We start from the raw sequence: 16,616 nt of genomic DNA, 5'->3' as shown, positions 1-16,616 counted from the left end.
GATGCTAATGAGAACACTGAAGGAATTATTTGGCTGTGATTTGACAGCCTCTGTCTGTTGCATTATCAGCTCTATAGCTTCATGATGGAGTGGAACGGAAAAAAAAATTTCTGACAAAGAAGTAAAATTTCATTTGCAGTTTGCAGGAGGAGACTTGAGCCTAGATTTTATGTTTTTTTTTTTTTGTACTAAATGCTTCCCTGCTACAGATAAAAGTTCAATTTTCCACAGTTTGCCAATCGCAGCCACAAAAGGTGACAACTTCTTCAGGTTTGGGTTTCTTTTTTGCTTCCTTAATTTAATTTAATTTTTTCCATCACTCATCTCCTTAAATTGTCACTACTCGTATATACAAATGGCTGCAATTCCTTAATGGTTCCTGGGATATTTTTGTCAAACCCCTTGAGTTAAAGCCAAAGGGCGACACTGCAAACACATCACATTTACAACTGTGAGTTATACTTGTCAGGGGAAATTCTGTCCATCCAGCAAGCTTCGTATCTTTAAACTCATTTTTATACATTAATACTAGGAGCTCAAAGCTCCGCCTGCCAAAATAAATGAATGAATAAATAAAATCATGCATTTTTGACACTTATAAATGTCTTTTTTTAACAGAATTGTGAGTTTTAAGTAGGAAATATATCAGATGCCCTCATATGCTCATACTGTCCACTAGAGGAAGACAAACACAGCTCAAATGTGTCATAGGGTTAATTGTAGGTGAAATAAGATGGCTGACAGCCAAAAATCAATTTATAGTTGTGTTATTTTCCCTTATTAGCAACTTAACTGCTTTTTTAATGTACAGTGGAAATAAGACATGGAACTGTCTGTTGTGTTGTTACATTTTTGCATTTTACAACCCCAATTACAATGAAGTTGGGACATTGTGTAAAAAGTAAATAAAAACAGAACACAATGATTTGCAAATCTTCTTCAATCTATATAGAATAGAATAGAATAATTCTTTATTGTCCACCGATGTGGAAAATTGTCTTTGGCTCACCAGCACAAAAAAGACAAAATAACAGTCATAAAACATTCATACAAACACACGAATAAAACAAAAATAAGATACATAAAATACATGGAAGTAAAAGAAGAAATAGAATAAGACCTAGTAAGATAAATAAAACGTACAGTAAGATCTAATAAAATCAAATAAAACAGAAGTAAAGCAGTTCAGGTTTAATTTGTGGAGTGGTCACTTTTTGAGTTCATTATGGTGACGGCATTTGGTATAAAAGATTTTTTGAAAGAACCTTTGGCCAGAGGAGCTCTGTAGCGCCTCCCAGACTTCAAGAGCTCAAACCGACAGGACAGAGGATGAGAGCTGTCTGCCAGGACTCTCTCAGCTTTCCTCCTCATCCTGTCAGTGTAAATGTGGGCCAGAGTCTTCTGGGGTTTTCCACAATTTTCCCCACCATTTTTACAATTCTATTTAATTTGTCCTTACATTTACAACTCAAGTGACCAAACCAAACACAAAGATGAAATGTTAAAATACTCTCAATATGTGCAGAATACACAAGCTCTAAAATCTGAGGATTAACACCAAGACAACTCAATCTTCTGAGAAGACTGAGTCGCTGTGAACATTTCTTAAAGATAAAATCAGTGTTTTCAAAGAAGCTCAAGTGACTATCAAGAACTGTACCAAGATATTTAAAAGTTTCAACCGTTTCAACAAGCTGGCCATCGAGTGAAACTGGCTGCACGGTCAGTTCTTGCTTTGTGTGAAAAACAAGCTCCTTTGTCTTAGACACATTGATTTCCAGCTGGCTGTCGAGACACCAAGCTTCAAGAGCCTTAATGTGAGTGAGATAGGAGGCTTCGCCAGAGGAGTCACGCTTCTGTAGCAGGCCGACTAGGGCCATGTCATCCGCGTATTTAATCAGTTTAAAGTTTGTGTCATTAACTGCAAATTCGTTTGTAAAAAGAGAGAAGAGCAGAGGTGAAAGAACGCTACCCTGTGGGCAGCCAGTGCTTATGATGAGCTCTCCTGACAGAATGTTGTTAGCACAAACTCTTTGAGGGCGACAAGACAGAAAGTCTCTGATCCAGAGCATCAGGCCCTTTTCAACATTTAAATCAGCCAGCCTTTTCAGAAGAATATGTCATTTCATAGAATTAAAAGCTGCACTGAAGTCTATAAACAAAACCCGAGCATATGCTTTAGCAAGTGAAAGCTGCTTTGAGATCATGTCCAGAAAGATCAATCCGGCATCATCAGTACCTCTGTCCCTCTTATAGGCAAACTGCAGAGGGTCTAGTTCACTGACCACTGTGGTGGTCAGGACATCAACTAAAACTCTCTCCATAGTTTTACATAATATGGAGGTTATGGCAATGGGCTGAAAATCTTCAGGTTTGCTTGCCACTGGCTTTTTTGGTATAGGCCTTATTATGGAGAATTTCCAAGATTTGGGCACTCCTGTGACAAGAATGGAATTAAACAATCTGGAAAAGACTCCTTTTAATTGAGGAGCACAGTCTTTGAGTAGACGGGCTTTCAGGCCATCTGGGCCAGTGGCCTTGTTTGGCTTCAGTTTAGAAAGACTTTTAGCCACGTCATCCTCAGTGATAGCTGTGGGAGCTCCTGCTGGAAGATTTTTACAGATCTCATCACATTCCTGTTTATCATCCACTTTATCAAATCTACAGAAGATACGGTTTAACTCATCAACAAAACATTGATTAATGGTTGTAAGAGCATCACATTTCTTACTGGATTTGCCCATCAGTGTATTTAGACCTTCCCAGGCTTGTTTTATATTGCCACTAAAAAATTTACTTTCTACTTTATTCTTGTACTCAATTTTTGCCTTAAATATATTCCCTCTCAGCTGTCTACTTTTTTCCTGCATTAATTGCACATTACCAGAGCAGAAGGCTGCCTTCTTTTCATTAAGACAGATTTTCAATTGTTTGGACACCCAGGGTTTGTTATTTGGGAATATTTTCACAGTTTTAGTCTCTGACACATTATCCTCACAGAACTTAATATAAGATGTGATGGTGTCAGTGAGTTCGTCTCCATCCAGACAGGATTCAAAGAAAATGTCCCAGTTTATTTCATCAAAACAGTCTCTGAGTTGCTCTTTGCTTTCCTCGGACCACACCTGTACCTGCTTATTAACTGTTTTAATTCTTTTGACCACAGCTTTGTATTTATATTCAACTGAAAACACCACAAAGACAAGATATTTAATGTTCAAACTGTTAAACCTAATTGTTTTTGTGCAAATATTTGCTCATTTGAAATGGATGCCTGCAGCACGTTTGAAAAAAGCTGGGCCAGTGGTATGTTTACCACTGTGTTACATCACCTTTCCTTCTAACAACACTCAATAAGTGTTTGGGAACTGGGACACTAATTGTTGAAGCTTTGTAGGTGGAATTCTTTCCCATTCTTGCTTGATGTACGACTTCAGTTGTTCAACAGTTCGGGGTCTCCATTGTCGTATTTTATGCTTCATAATGCACCACACATTTTCAATGGGCGACAGGTCTGGACTGCAGGCAGGTCAGTCTAGTACCTGCACTCTTTTACTATGAAGCCACACTGTTGTAATTCGTGCAGAATGTGGCTTGGCATTGTCTTGCTGAAATAAGCAGGGACATCCCTGAAAAAGACGTTGCTTGCATGGCAGCATGTGTTGCTCCAAAACCTGGATGTACCTTTCAGCATTGTTGGTGCCATCACAGATGTGTAAGTTGTCCATGCCATGGGCACTAACATACCCCCATACCATCACAGATGCTGGCATTTGAACTTTGCGCTGATAACAATCTGGATGGTCTTTTTCCTTTTTTGTCCGGGGGACACGACGTCCATGATTTCCAAAAACAATTTGAAATGTGGACTCATCAGACCACAGCACACTTTTCCACTTTACATCTGTCTATTTCAAATGAACTCAGGCCCAGAGAAGGCGGAGGCGTTTTTGGATGTTGTTCATGTATGGCTTTCGCTTTCATGGTAGAGTTTTAATTTGCACTTGTAGATGTAGCGATGAACTGTGTTAACTGACAATGGTGTTCTGAAGTGTTCCTGAGCCCACACGGTGAGATCCTTTACACAATGATGTCAGTTTTTAATGGCGTCCCGCCTGATGGATCTAAGGTCACAGGCATTCAGTGTTGGTTTTCAGCCTTGCTGCTTATGTGCAGAAAGTTCTCCAGATTCTCTGAATCTTCTGATTATACTATGGACTGTAGATGATGGAATCCCTTAATTCCTTGCAATTGAATGTTGATAAATATTGTTCTTAAAGTGTTGGACTATTTTTTTTCACACATTTGTTCACAAAGTTGTGATCCAAGCCCCCAACCCCAGCCTCTGCACTTGCCACTGCTCCATCCCCTTCCTGGAGGCCACGTGGCTCGTGTAGCTGCAGCAGCCCCCACTACCCTCCCAAGCTTGGCTGCACTGTATTTCTGCTGTGGACCACACTTACTTTGCCTCAATTCAGATGACGGACTGTTTCAGGTTTAGCGCACATCAACAATCAAATGTATATGTGCTGTTGTTTTAATTCTGATGTGTGCCATTATTATGTTCAACTAGTAATAATTGTGAATTAATTGTATTTTTGTCTGAGGTAATTGGGTGTGATAATTCCATTGCACTTGTTGCAATGGCAATAAATCATCATTCATTCATCTTTGCTTGTGAACGGCTGAGCCTTTTGGGGATGATCCTTTTATACCCAATCATGACACTCATCTGTTTCCAATTAACCTGTTCACCTGTGGAATTCCAAACAGATGTTCTTTGAGCAGTCATCAACTTTCCCAGTCTTTTGTTGCCACTGTCCCAGCTTTTTTGAAATGTGTTGCAGGCATTCATTTAAAAAATGAGCAAATATGTGCACAAAAACAATAAAGTCTATCAGTTTGAACATTAAATATCTTGTCTTTGTGGTGTATTCAGTTGAATCTAGGTTGAAGAGGATTTGAAAATCATTGTATTCTGTTTTTTTACATTTTACACAATGTCCCAACTTCATTGGAATTGGGCTTGTATGTACTCAGTGAATTTCCAAATAAATCAAGTCAGTCTTGATTATTTCACTTCAGCTCCATTGTGGTGGTGCACAGATGAAAATTTACTGTCCAAATAATTATGGACCTGTCTGTATGTACTTGCACTTATTATTGTTACTTGCAGTAAGTAGATTTCAACATTATTATTTTGCTGAATTTGATGCAGCCGCAACTAGATCTCCTAAGAGGACTTCCACATCCCACTGAACACTGAAGCTAACAAATAATAAAAATATGACAATTTTTTTTTACTTTGTGCTGAAATGTATGTGTCTGTTTGAATGAGAGCTCAATGTTTTTTTTTTGTTTTTTTCTTTAATTTTGTAAGAACAAAAGTGTGAAACTCTGTGTAACCCTGCAAACCGAGGGGAGCGGTGAAATCATAACTTCAGTGGAGGTAATTATGTGCGTGATGTACAGTGTGCGACTTGGATAATAGTGTTTGATCTGGAAACCCATGTTGTGGACAAAATGAAAATTTTCCTCCAATTATGCGTTCATTCATGCATTTCTCAGCAGAAGTGCACAAGAGAAAAGGCTGCTGATGAACACAATCCCACCATAATAGCAGAACAGCGGCTCCAACAACAGCGCTCACTCAGACTCAGGACACACGCAGGAACAACGATTCCATTAGAACGCCAACAAAAACACCAACCCACAGCGCCGCGTTATTAAGAGGCCCCAAACTCAGCCACAATGGTCATTTTGTTGTCGAGCATTTAAAAACAAAATTGATTTGAGGCAATTAAAATGTTTTTTTTAATGTCTTGACAGACCTGCTGTTGTTTGGAGAGTTTGGTCGTACTGACCCAACTGAATTCAAACATTCAGAATCAGGTATATTTTTTAATAAGAGTTCAGATTTGTTCTGAAAATGACAAATCTGACACTGATTTTCAACCATGAGAATTTGCAGGAGATCGGTGTCCTGCCTTTCAACCATAGGTGCTTTCCAATTGTTTTTGCCTTAATTATACAGGATTTGCCAGTGTCGCAACCAAAAATTGGTCCGCCTTTTGCATCTGCGCATGCGTCATCTTCACCCAAAGCAATTAAATGGATTAATGGGATTATTAGCCATCAAATGATAAACGTAAAACCTCTTAAATCATTCTTAAGTCAGTTTTAAGCAGAAACAAGGTGAAATTCTGTGAGGTTTTGAAATGTCAGACGCGCAGTGTACGCATCAGCAAGCTGCAGCGCTCTTACAGAGTCTGTTGCTCTATAAAAAAGCCCTCCATAAAGCTAGGACATCTTACTACTCATCACTAATTGAAGAAAATAAGAACAACCCCAGGTTTCTTTTCAGCACTGTAGCCAGGCTGACAAAGAGTCAGAGCTCTATTGAGCCGAGTATTCCTTTAACTTTAACTAGTAATGACTTCATGACTTTCTTTGCTAATAAAATTTTAACTATTAGAGAAAAAATTACTCATAACCATCCCAAAGACGTATCGTTATCTTTGGCTGCTTTCAGTGATGCCGGTATTTGGTTAGACTCTGTCTCTCTGATTGTTCTGTCTGAGTTATTTTCATTAGTTACTTCCTCCAAACCATCAACATGTCTATTAGACCCCATTCCTACCAGGCTGCTCAAGGAAGCCCTACCATTATTTAATGCTTCGATCTTAAATATGATCAATCTATCTTTATTAGTTGGCTATGTACCACAGGCTTTTAAGGTGGCAGTAATTAAACCATTACTTAAAAAGCCATCACTTGACCCAGCTATCTTAGCTAATTATAGGCCAATCCCCAACCTTCCTTTTCTCTCAAAAATTCTTGAAAGAGTAGTTGTAAAACAGCTAACTGATCATCTGCAGAGGAATGGTCTATTTGAAGAGTTTCAGTCAGGTTTTAGAATTCATCATAGTACAGAAACAGCATTAGTGAAGGTTTCAAATGATCTTCTTATGGCCTCAGACAGTGGACTCATCTCTGTGCTTGTTCTGTTATACCTCAGTGCTGCTTTTGATACTGTTGACCATAAAATTTTATTACAGAGATTAGAGCATGCCATAGGTATTAAAGGCACTGCGCTGCGGTGGTTTGAATCATATTTATCTAATAGATTACAATTTGTTCATGTAAATGGGGAATCGTCTTCACAGACTAAGGTTAATTATGGAGTTCCACAAGGTTCTGTGCTAGGACCAATTTTATTCACTTTATACATGCTTCCCTTAGGCAGTATTATTAGACGGCATTGCTTAAATTTTCATTGTTACGCAGATGATACCCAGCTTTATCTATCCATGAAGACAGAGGACACACACCAATTAGCTAAACTGCAGGATTGTCTTACAGACATAAAGACATGGATGACCTCTAATTTCCTGCTTTTAAACTCAGATAAAACTGAAGTTATTGTACTTGGCCCCACAAATCTTAGAAACATGGTGTCTAACCAGATCCTTACTCTGGATGGCATTACCCTGACCTCTAGTAATACTGTGAGAAATCTTGGAGTCATTTTTGATCAGGATATGTCATTCAATGCGCATATTAAACAAATATGTAGGACTGCTTTTTTGCATTTACGCAATATCTCTAAAATTAGAAAGGTCTTGTCTCAGAGTGACGCTGAAAAACTAATTCATGCATTTATTTCCTCTAGGCTGGACTGGTTATGTTTCGGACGCGGTCGGAGCACCGACCCAGCGTTTGAAAGGACCCAGCATAAAATAAGCAGAGCACGATTCAAAAGGTAACAGAATTTAATAAACATAACAGTGAGTGACGTGCTAAACAACTAAAAAGTCCGCGGTCTGGTGAGGTGGAAACACGGCGCGCTCTCAACAGCGCAAACGGTCCAGAGCCACAGCAGTTCGGACCCAGGGACCCCGCCGACACCCCCCAGGTGGCCGCGACAAACCAAGTCTGTGAAGAAAGAAAACATGGAGGTGAGTCCAACTCCACACAGAGAGACACAACTCAAAGGTGCACGCAATCAGCAAACACTTCCTGGCTTAAATCTATACATCAGCTTCTCACCCCGCAGGCACGGAACAACTCAGTTCAAATCTCCACTGCAGCAGAAGCTGATTAGACAATTAGCATAACGTGACAGCTCAATAACACAAGGTGTGAGGGACACCAAATCCACTGTCATTACTTCATAAAAGTCACCAAAACCAAATTACCTCAGGAAGTGTGCTGAAGAGCGTGAGACCTCACCCAATCCTCCTTCACAGACTGTGGCGTCAAACGTGGAGCGGTCTCTGCATCCGTAATGGTGAGATTGTTCTCCTGACGTCGATCTCACACGTCTGCTCACAAGGTCGAGTCTCTGGCAATCACACACTGTGCATTCAAGGTTTAAATGCAGCAATCTCTGATCAAGACAAAATACACCACAGCTGTGAGTCCTGATGACAAGCCTCAGGTGTTCAGGGTGAGGTCCTAATACTCAACCACTCAGTCCTGAATGCATACCACCTGGTGGGAGAAACAGAAAACAAAAACCAAGCCAGCCAAACACCCCAGCCCACAACAGGACTATTGTAATTCATTATTATCAGGTTGTCCTAAAAGTTCCCTGAAAAGCCTTCAGTTAATTCAAAATGCTGCAGCTAGAGTACTAACGGGGACTAGAAGGAGAGAGCATATCTCACCCATATTGGCCTCTCTTCATTGGCTTCCTGTTAATTCTAGAATAGAATTTAAAATTCTTCTTCTTACTTATAAGGTTTTGAATAATCAGGTCCCATCTTATCTTAGGGACCTCATAGTACCATATCACCCCAATAGAACGCTTTGCTCTCAGACTGCAGGCTTACTTGTAGTTCCTAGGGTTTGTAAGAGTAGAATGGGAGGCAGAGCCTTCAGCTTTCAGGCTCCTCTCCTCTGGAACCAGCTCCCAATTCAGATCAGGGAGACAGACACCCTCTCTTCTTTTAAGATTAGGCTTAAAACTTTCCTTTTTGCTAAAGCTTATAGTTAGGGCTGGATCAGGTGACCCTGAACCATCCCTTAGTTATGATGCTATAGACTTAGACTGCTGGGGGGTTCCCATGATGCACTGAGTGTTTCTTTCTCTTTTTGCTCTGTATGCACCACTCTGCATTTAATCATTAGTGATTGATCTCTGCTCCCCTCCACAGCATGTCTTTTTCCTGCTTCTCTCCCTCAGCCCCAACCAGTCCCAGCAGAAGACTGCCCCTCCCTGAGCCTGGTTCTGCTGGAGGTTTCTTCCTGTTAAAAGGGAGTTTTTCCTTCCCACTGTCCCCAAGTGCTTGCTCACAGGGGGTCGTTTTGACCGTTGGGGTTTTTCTGTAATTATTGTATGGCTTTGCCTTACAATATAAAGTGCCTTGGGGCAACTGTTTGTTGTGATTTGGCGCTATATAAATAAAATTGATTGAAAATGATTGATTGATTAATCGCTTCTGCCACCTTTTATGATGAAATAATGCTGAATTTATGTGGAAATGATTGTTGCACAAAAGCTTCACATATCTGCCGCTGAGATAGATGATGACTGGAGTGCATTTTGAAGCAGAAACGAGGTGTTAATCTATGAACCGCGTCATCAGGGGGGGACCGAATTTTAGGGGGACTGTTCGGTCAGTGACACCGGCAAACACAGTTCTGCCTCCTTTGTGACCAACAGTGTTAAAAAAACAAAACAACAACAACAACAAACTATCCAAACAAGCTGTGTGTATTATGGTTATTTTTCTCTGTGGGGCTTCCCTGTGTTGGCCACATGATGCAAAGAGGAAGAACCCCACAAAATATCTGTGAATGAACACTACCAGATGGGTAAAGTTCAAAAGCTGGGTAAAGCAATAATGGGTAATGGCAAAAGCTGCTGATCCATAAGGACGACCAAAAGCTCATATTAGTGTTTGATGCAGAACAGGTAAATGCAGATGGAACTGCCGCTGGTGAAGCAAACACTTTCTGTTGCAACAACTATGGATTAGGAGAAGTGAATCAGAAACCATCGATGGAGCAAATATTGTTGCCAATACGGGAAGAAACACAACGGCACAGCTCTTGACTGCCTGGGAACCACAGCGGCGCTCTTCACTGGTTCAAAGCTCACGCCAGAGGTGCCCGTGCAGGCGCCAGACTCCAGGAGCCGGTTGTTGGTCACACATTTCTCATTTTACTAACACCAATGATGGGTTTGTTTGCTTGTTTGAAATAAACAAGATCATTTTGAGTGATTTTAAATGATAAATACCACTTTTTGCAATAGCTGCAATATTCCTAAAATTTTGAAAATTCCTGAAAATCATTGTTGATCTAATGTCACAAGAAGTACTGATAACGCAATGCATTCTGGGTTGACATTTCCTATTGTGTGGGCCGCTGAAGAGGAGGTACTGCTGGCCCACCACCACCAGATGGCGCCCTGCTTGGAGTGCGGGCTTCAAGCACGAGAGAGCGCCGGAGCCACTGGGAGTGACAGCTGTCACTCTTCATCAGCACCAGCTGTCACTCAGCCAACTCATCACCATCTCCATAAAGGCCGGACTGCGACTCCACCTCCTTGCCGAGAAATCAACTACCAATCAGGTAATTTTCTCTGATGACTCAAAACATTGAGTAATAATCTGAACTTCTTTGCAGCCGTTTTCCTGTGGTGTGTCCTTATCTGTGGGATTGGCGTTTGGTGTGATCAGCGACAGCTTCGCTTCACACCCCAACCAGATAAGTGGTTAGACAGTAGCTGCACGAGTGTGTGATTGGAGGTGGAGGTGCTCCCTCCTAACTGAATACAGACTGTGGAATTACTGAGTGTGCGACCTCACACTCATCAGGACTATCTCTGTTCTTTGCTAGCAGTCCCGGGTCTGACTGCTGAAGACAGCGGCCACCTGGGGCGCAGGGCTTGGCGGCTCCGGTGTTCTTCAGCTCCGTTGGCAGTGGAAGCTGTGTGGATCTGGCTCTTCTCTCGCCAGGCGTCTTCTATCGTCGAGCCTGCCCACACGTCACCTGGTGTATGATTGACAGTCACTATATTGTTATTGTCTGTACGTCGTTGTGTGATTCACAACATTAAATTGTTACTTTTGGCTTATCCATTGTCCGTTCATTTACGCCCCCTGTTGTGGGTCCGTGTCACGACATTTTCACAACAATTTCCTATATATGTAGGGAGAATTACGATGAATGACACGGGCAACATGTGTGGCATCGATATCATCTCAAAAGGCTGCATTTAGATCATGTCATGGTAGGCGATTACGGTTATGCTGATTGGATGTGTGAAAGCAAAATAACTGTCTTCATGTGACGCCATGTTTATTTGATATTGTGCAGTTGTTACAACTTTCAACTGAGTTAATGCCACAAGACGTCTCTTAGTTGAGCTGAAATAACTTTAGTTAAGTTGAAATAACTTAAAAAATATATGCAATTGTTACAACTTTCAACTGAGTTAATGCCACAAGATTTCTCTAGTTAAGCTGAAATAACTTTAGTTAAGTTGAAACAACTTTAAAAAATATACTTGTATGCCATTGTTACAACTTTCAACTGAGATAATGCCACAAGACTTTTACAGTTAAGCTGAAATAACTTTAGTTAAGTTGAAACAACTTTAAAAAATACATGCCATTGTTACAACTTTCAACTGAGTTAATGCCACAAGACTTCTCTAGTTAAGTTGAAACAACTTTAGTTGAGTTAAAATAACTTTAAAAAATACAAATTGTTACATCAACTTTTCTCGTTGAGACGGTGGTTCATTTTTTATCATGTGGAGGACCTGAGCAAAGTTCTGGTTGCAAAAAATGTCCAACAAAGATAAGAGCAGAATGTGGTGAGATCAGAAAAAAGTTCAAGAATGAGTGAAATCATGACCTGTGCTCATCCTCCACAAAAGATCAACTGGGAACAAAATTCTAATTCTATCAATAACTGTAAACGAGAAGAGCACAGAACTACTCTCACACGTGTTTGGCACCACACTAGACTAAGATACAACTTGGCACACCTCGGTTCATTTTTCAATTCGCACTTGCCTGGCCGCGCTCTCTGCCAAGTCCTCCTGAGCAGGTGTGCCACTCAGCAGAAATCAGGAGAAGTAATATCATTTCCAGAGCTTGGTTGGACTCCCGGCTGCCTCAGCATAGTCTTTGCTCACGACTGCCTGGGCATCGATCTCTCTGGGTAAACGTTTCATGAGCTGCATGAAAACTGGATACAGATATGCATATCTGTAGTAGTCTGAACCGAGTCATCCCAATCTGAGTGTAAACCCCCATCACACATAGCAAGAATTTGCCGGAGCCATGCCCGACACGGCAACTACTGCCACAATCCGATGCAGTGGGGAGGAAACGAGCCGTGGCCAGCAGTGTCGAAGCGCAGACAGACTGCCTCATCCACACCTGTCAGATCACATCTAGACTGCTGTGAGACAGCCATAAAATGTGCTGCAGACCGCCCGATCTCCAAATATCTGGATGGCAAACACGGGACGGGGGCGCTGTGTTCCACCCTTTGCACAGGACCTGTACAGGTCAGGACATCAAAGAACAACCAACGTATGGACCGGACTCACGCCATATGTGTCCATCCGTGAGGTCACTCACTCTGATTCAATCACTCCTTCGCTTGTCCTCTTTTTCCCACAGGCTCACTGACCTCACGTGTGTGTGTGTGTAAAAGTGCTGACATGAGCAAATGACCGCTCAGTATATGTGTGTGTATGTGTGTGCATGTGGACATGCAGCGAACATTTGCTGTGAGTCAAAGGACACCTTTGCTTAAACGTTTGCAGTGAGCTTTCCCACTATATTTGTCAGAGACAGCCTTTCGAGCAAACTTTAATACGCCCCCCCACCACACACACACACACACACACACACACACACACACACACACACACACACACACACACACACACACACACACAATGCCACAATGTTTCACACCTCAGGACGAGGTGTCTGGAGGTCCGGCCAAAGTGCGAAAAAGTTTGAACATTTACAAAACCAGTACAAATTTAAGTGATCTTTCATTGTTTTGTGCCATAACACACTGGGGAGCGCACTGATTCCACACCTCAGAATAATGGACTGATTTTGGTAAGTGTGGTGAGAGGTGACTTGATTAATATACAAATACTCTCTCACTCACTCATCTTCAACTGCTTATCCGGGATTGGGTCACGGGGCAACAGCTCCAGTAGGGGACCCCAAAATTCCCTTTCCCGTGCCACATTAACCAACTCTGACTGGGGGGTCAGGAGGCATTCCCAGGCCACTATGGAGATATAATGTTTCCACCTATCGCCCTGGGTCTTTCCCGGGGTCTCCTAGCTGGATGTGCCTGGAATAGCTCCATAGGGAGGCACCCAGGTAATATACAAATAATGACAGTTAATGAGTGCATTGTAAGAATACTGGCATGAGCTGAAAGGTGGAAAATTTTAGTTAATTTGTTGCATTTGCAATGCATCGTTAAGCATTCATTCCATCTTACAACAAAAGCAAATATTCTTATCATTGCATGAATGGTAAAATTCATTATTTGTTTTATATGACACCTAAATAGGCAGCACAGTGCCTGGTTAGCACTGCTGCCTCACAGGAAGAAGGTCATGGGATTGATTCATGCCATGACATCCAATGAAATCCTCCACACGTCTTTCATTACAAAATCTCCTATAACAGTGGAATGTGCCGCAAAAGTGCTATGTCCAGCTCTCTTGCCATTTCTGTGGTAGTCACACGATGTCCCGGATCAACACAGTGTTCAGTTTGGAAATGATCTGGTCGTTCCAGCCTATCGATGGCCGCTCGGTGCGCCGCGCGCCCTCCGCCGCTGTGGGCTGTCTTTAAAAAGGTTGTAACACTCCTTAATACGTGTGACACCGACAGAATCTTCACCGAAATCCATCTGAATCTTTCGAATGGTTTCCAACTGTCTGTCTCTAACAGTTTCTGAAAAAAATTTCATGGAGCAAAGCAGCAGTCTCTCTGCCATTTCACTGACAATAAAAATCCGACAAGGGGGGTGGACCAGTGCTCACTCAAAGCCTGCCCACAGGCGAATGATGCAACCGACAGGCGTGCAAAACTCACGCATGCGCACGAAGGTTCAAGCTTGGCTGATGCAATCACATGTGATTCAAATCCATATAGTTTTTGAAAAAAATAAAAAGGTCCGTTACTTTTTGGACAGACCTCGTAAGTTGCATCAGAATAATTTCCCAAACTATTAAAAAAAGAAAAAAGAAAGAAAGTGACATAGAATATATGTACTTACTTGCTCATCTTCAACCGCTGATCCAGAACCGGGTCACGGGATATATGGTACTTGTAAAGTTTTTTTTTTTCTAAAATGAAGAAAACATCAAAAACATAAGCTGTACTGTTTCTGTGTAAGTGTGTGAACCCAGTAATTGGTGGTTAATTAGCTGAGATGTAGGGGGCAGGAGATAAAAATCTTTCCTAGGGCACCATGTTGATCAGTATCGAGAGCAGACTGCTAGAGACCACATTGTTTGTTTTTACTCTTCCTTTTTTAATTTTCTAAATTGCTTTTGCACTTTTCACCCAAGCTTTGTGCGCTGTCTATAATTAATTTTTGTTCCTCAAAATACAACTTGACAAAGATGACCTTCCTGCCTGCAATTCAAACAAATGACGGGGTGGAAAATCTATTTTACAGGGTCGACATCATTAGGTCGAGACCCATTTATCGGGACTCTCAACTGTTGCATTGGGAATAGAACCCTGGAAGAATAACCTGCAGTTTGGTGGCCTGCTGACATCATGTCATAAGCCTAAAGAGCTGAGAGCAGCAGGTCAGTTTAGTCAGAGTGCACACACTTAGGACTAGATTTAAAGTTGTGCACACATTAGGCAGAGATAGGTAATAACTCCCGCACCTGCTTAGTATCCGGCGACACAGCAGCAATAAAAGTTAATGGAAGTCACTGCGGAAAAATAAAAGCCCCAGTGAGCCTGTGTGCAGACGCTGGCCTGCGTGTCGCTTCACTGAGCCTCGTGGATGAGAACGTGTTGGTTTAGGGGGGCTGAGGACGGATGAACTAATTCAACAAAGAGGACAACTTCAGGCTGCTAATTTGTTCACATTAATTATTGTTTTAGGAGCAACGATAAGTAATCCCGCACATAAATGTCTTTTGTTTCCCCAGTAGAGTAAGTCGTCTGTCTACCTTCTGTGGTTTTATCAATTACGGTGATGAAAGCACAGTCAGTGCTCGTGGAGAGCGAGCCCGAGTCATCAGTGAAACAAAATGTTACTTTCTCTGAGATGCACTGAGACTGAGAGAGACAACATTATTAAAGCAATAAAGACAAGAAGGCGCAAAGCGGGGTCAGAGCAAAGTGATTGAATTTGAATATTAGAGGAAGGAATCGAGAGCCGGGAACAGCAGGAGAGCCGAGGTGTGTGTGAGGATGATGAAAGAGGTGCTGGGAAGAGGGTTGTGGTGAGGCCCGAAAACACTGAAGGGCTGACTCAGCTACTCGCTCCATCAGACCCACACACACACACACACACACACACACACACACACACACACACACACACACACACACACACACACACACGGTTATTAAAAGTTGCACACCATGAAGGCAAACCTCTCAAATGCTGTCTCATTCCCACATATCAGCAACTGCTAATTAAAGGAAGTGTAAATGGACTGACTTTCCAAAGTGCATTACAATAATACTTCAAGCACACACACACACACACACACACACACACACACACACACACACACACACACACACACACACACACACACACACACACACACACACTGATGTCAGGGTGCTGCCATGCAAGGCGCTAAACTACACACCGGAAGCATCTGAGGGATTAAAGACCTTGCCCAAGGACCTTAAGCGATTTTCCAGTCTGGTGGGAACTTAAACTGAGAATCCTCTGGTTTCAAGATCACTGCTTAACCACTAGACCAGGGGTGTCCAAGTTCAGTCCTTGAGATCTACCTTTCTGACACTTTTAGTTGTCTCCCTGCTCCAACACACCTGAATCCAATGAAAGGCTCATTAAAAGCCTGCTAACGAGTCTTTCATTGGAGTGTCAGGAAGGTAGATCTCGAGGACCGAACTTGGGCACCCCTGCACTAGACCATCACCTAGACCTCGACCAAGAGTTGGACGTAGTGTTAAATAATCTTTATGCTGCGTTCACATGTCGGCAGTAAGTGGCAGATGGAGAACTGGATGTTGGAATTGGTGTTTGCCATTTTTGCCTTAGCAGTAGACACTCACTACATTTACATGCAGCCAATACCCCTTTCATAACCCTTTCATAACCGCAATATTAGCAATAACCCGGTTGCACACGGCCATGTAAACACCCGAAAAAACCTGAATACAAGGTCTATTAGAAAAGTATCTGATCTTATTATTTTTTTCAAAAACCATATGGATTTGAATCACGTGTGATTGTGTCAGACAAGCTTGAACCCTCGTGCACGTGTGAGTTTTTCCATGCCTGTCGGTTGCGTTATTCGCCTGTGAGCAGGCTTTGAGTGAGGAGTGGTCCAGCCCCCTCGGCGGATTTTAATTGTCAGGAAATGGCGGAATGATTTGGGGTTT

Source organism: Thalassophryne amazonica, chromosome 1, assembly GCF_902500255.1.
Source record: "Thalassophryne amazonica chromosome 1, fThaAma1.1, whole genome shotgun sequence".
Taxonomy (NCBI): Eukaryota; Metazoa; Chordata; class Actinopteri; order Batrachoidiformes; family Batrachoididae; genus Thalassophryne; species Thalassophryne amazonica.
Note: the sequence above shows the minus strand (reverse complement) of the source record.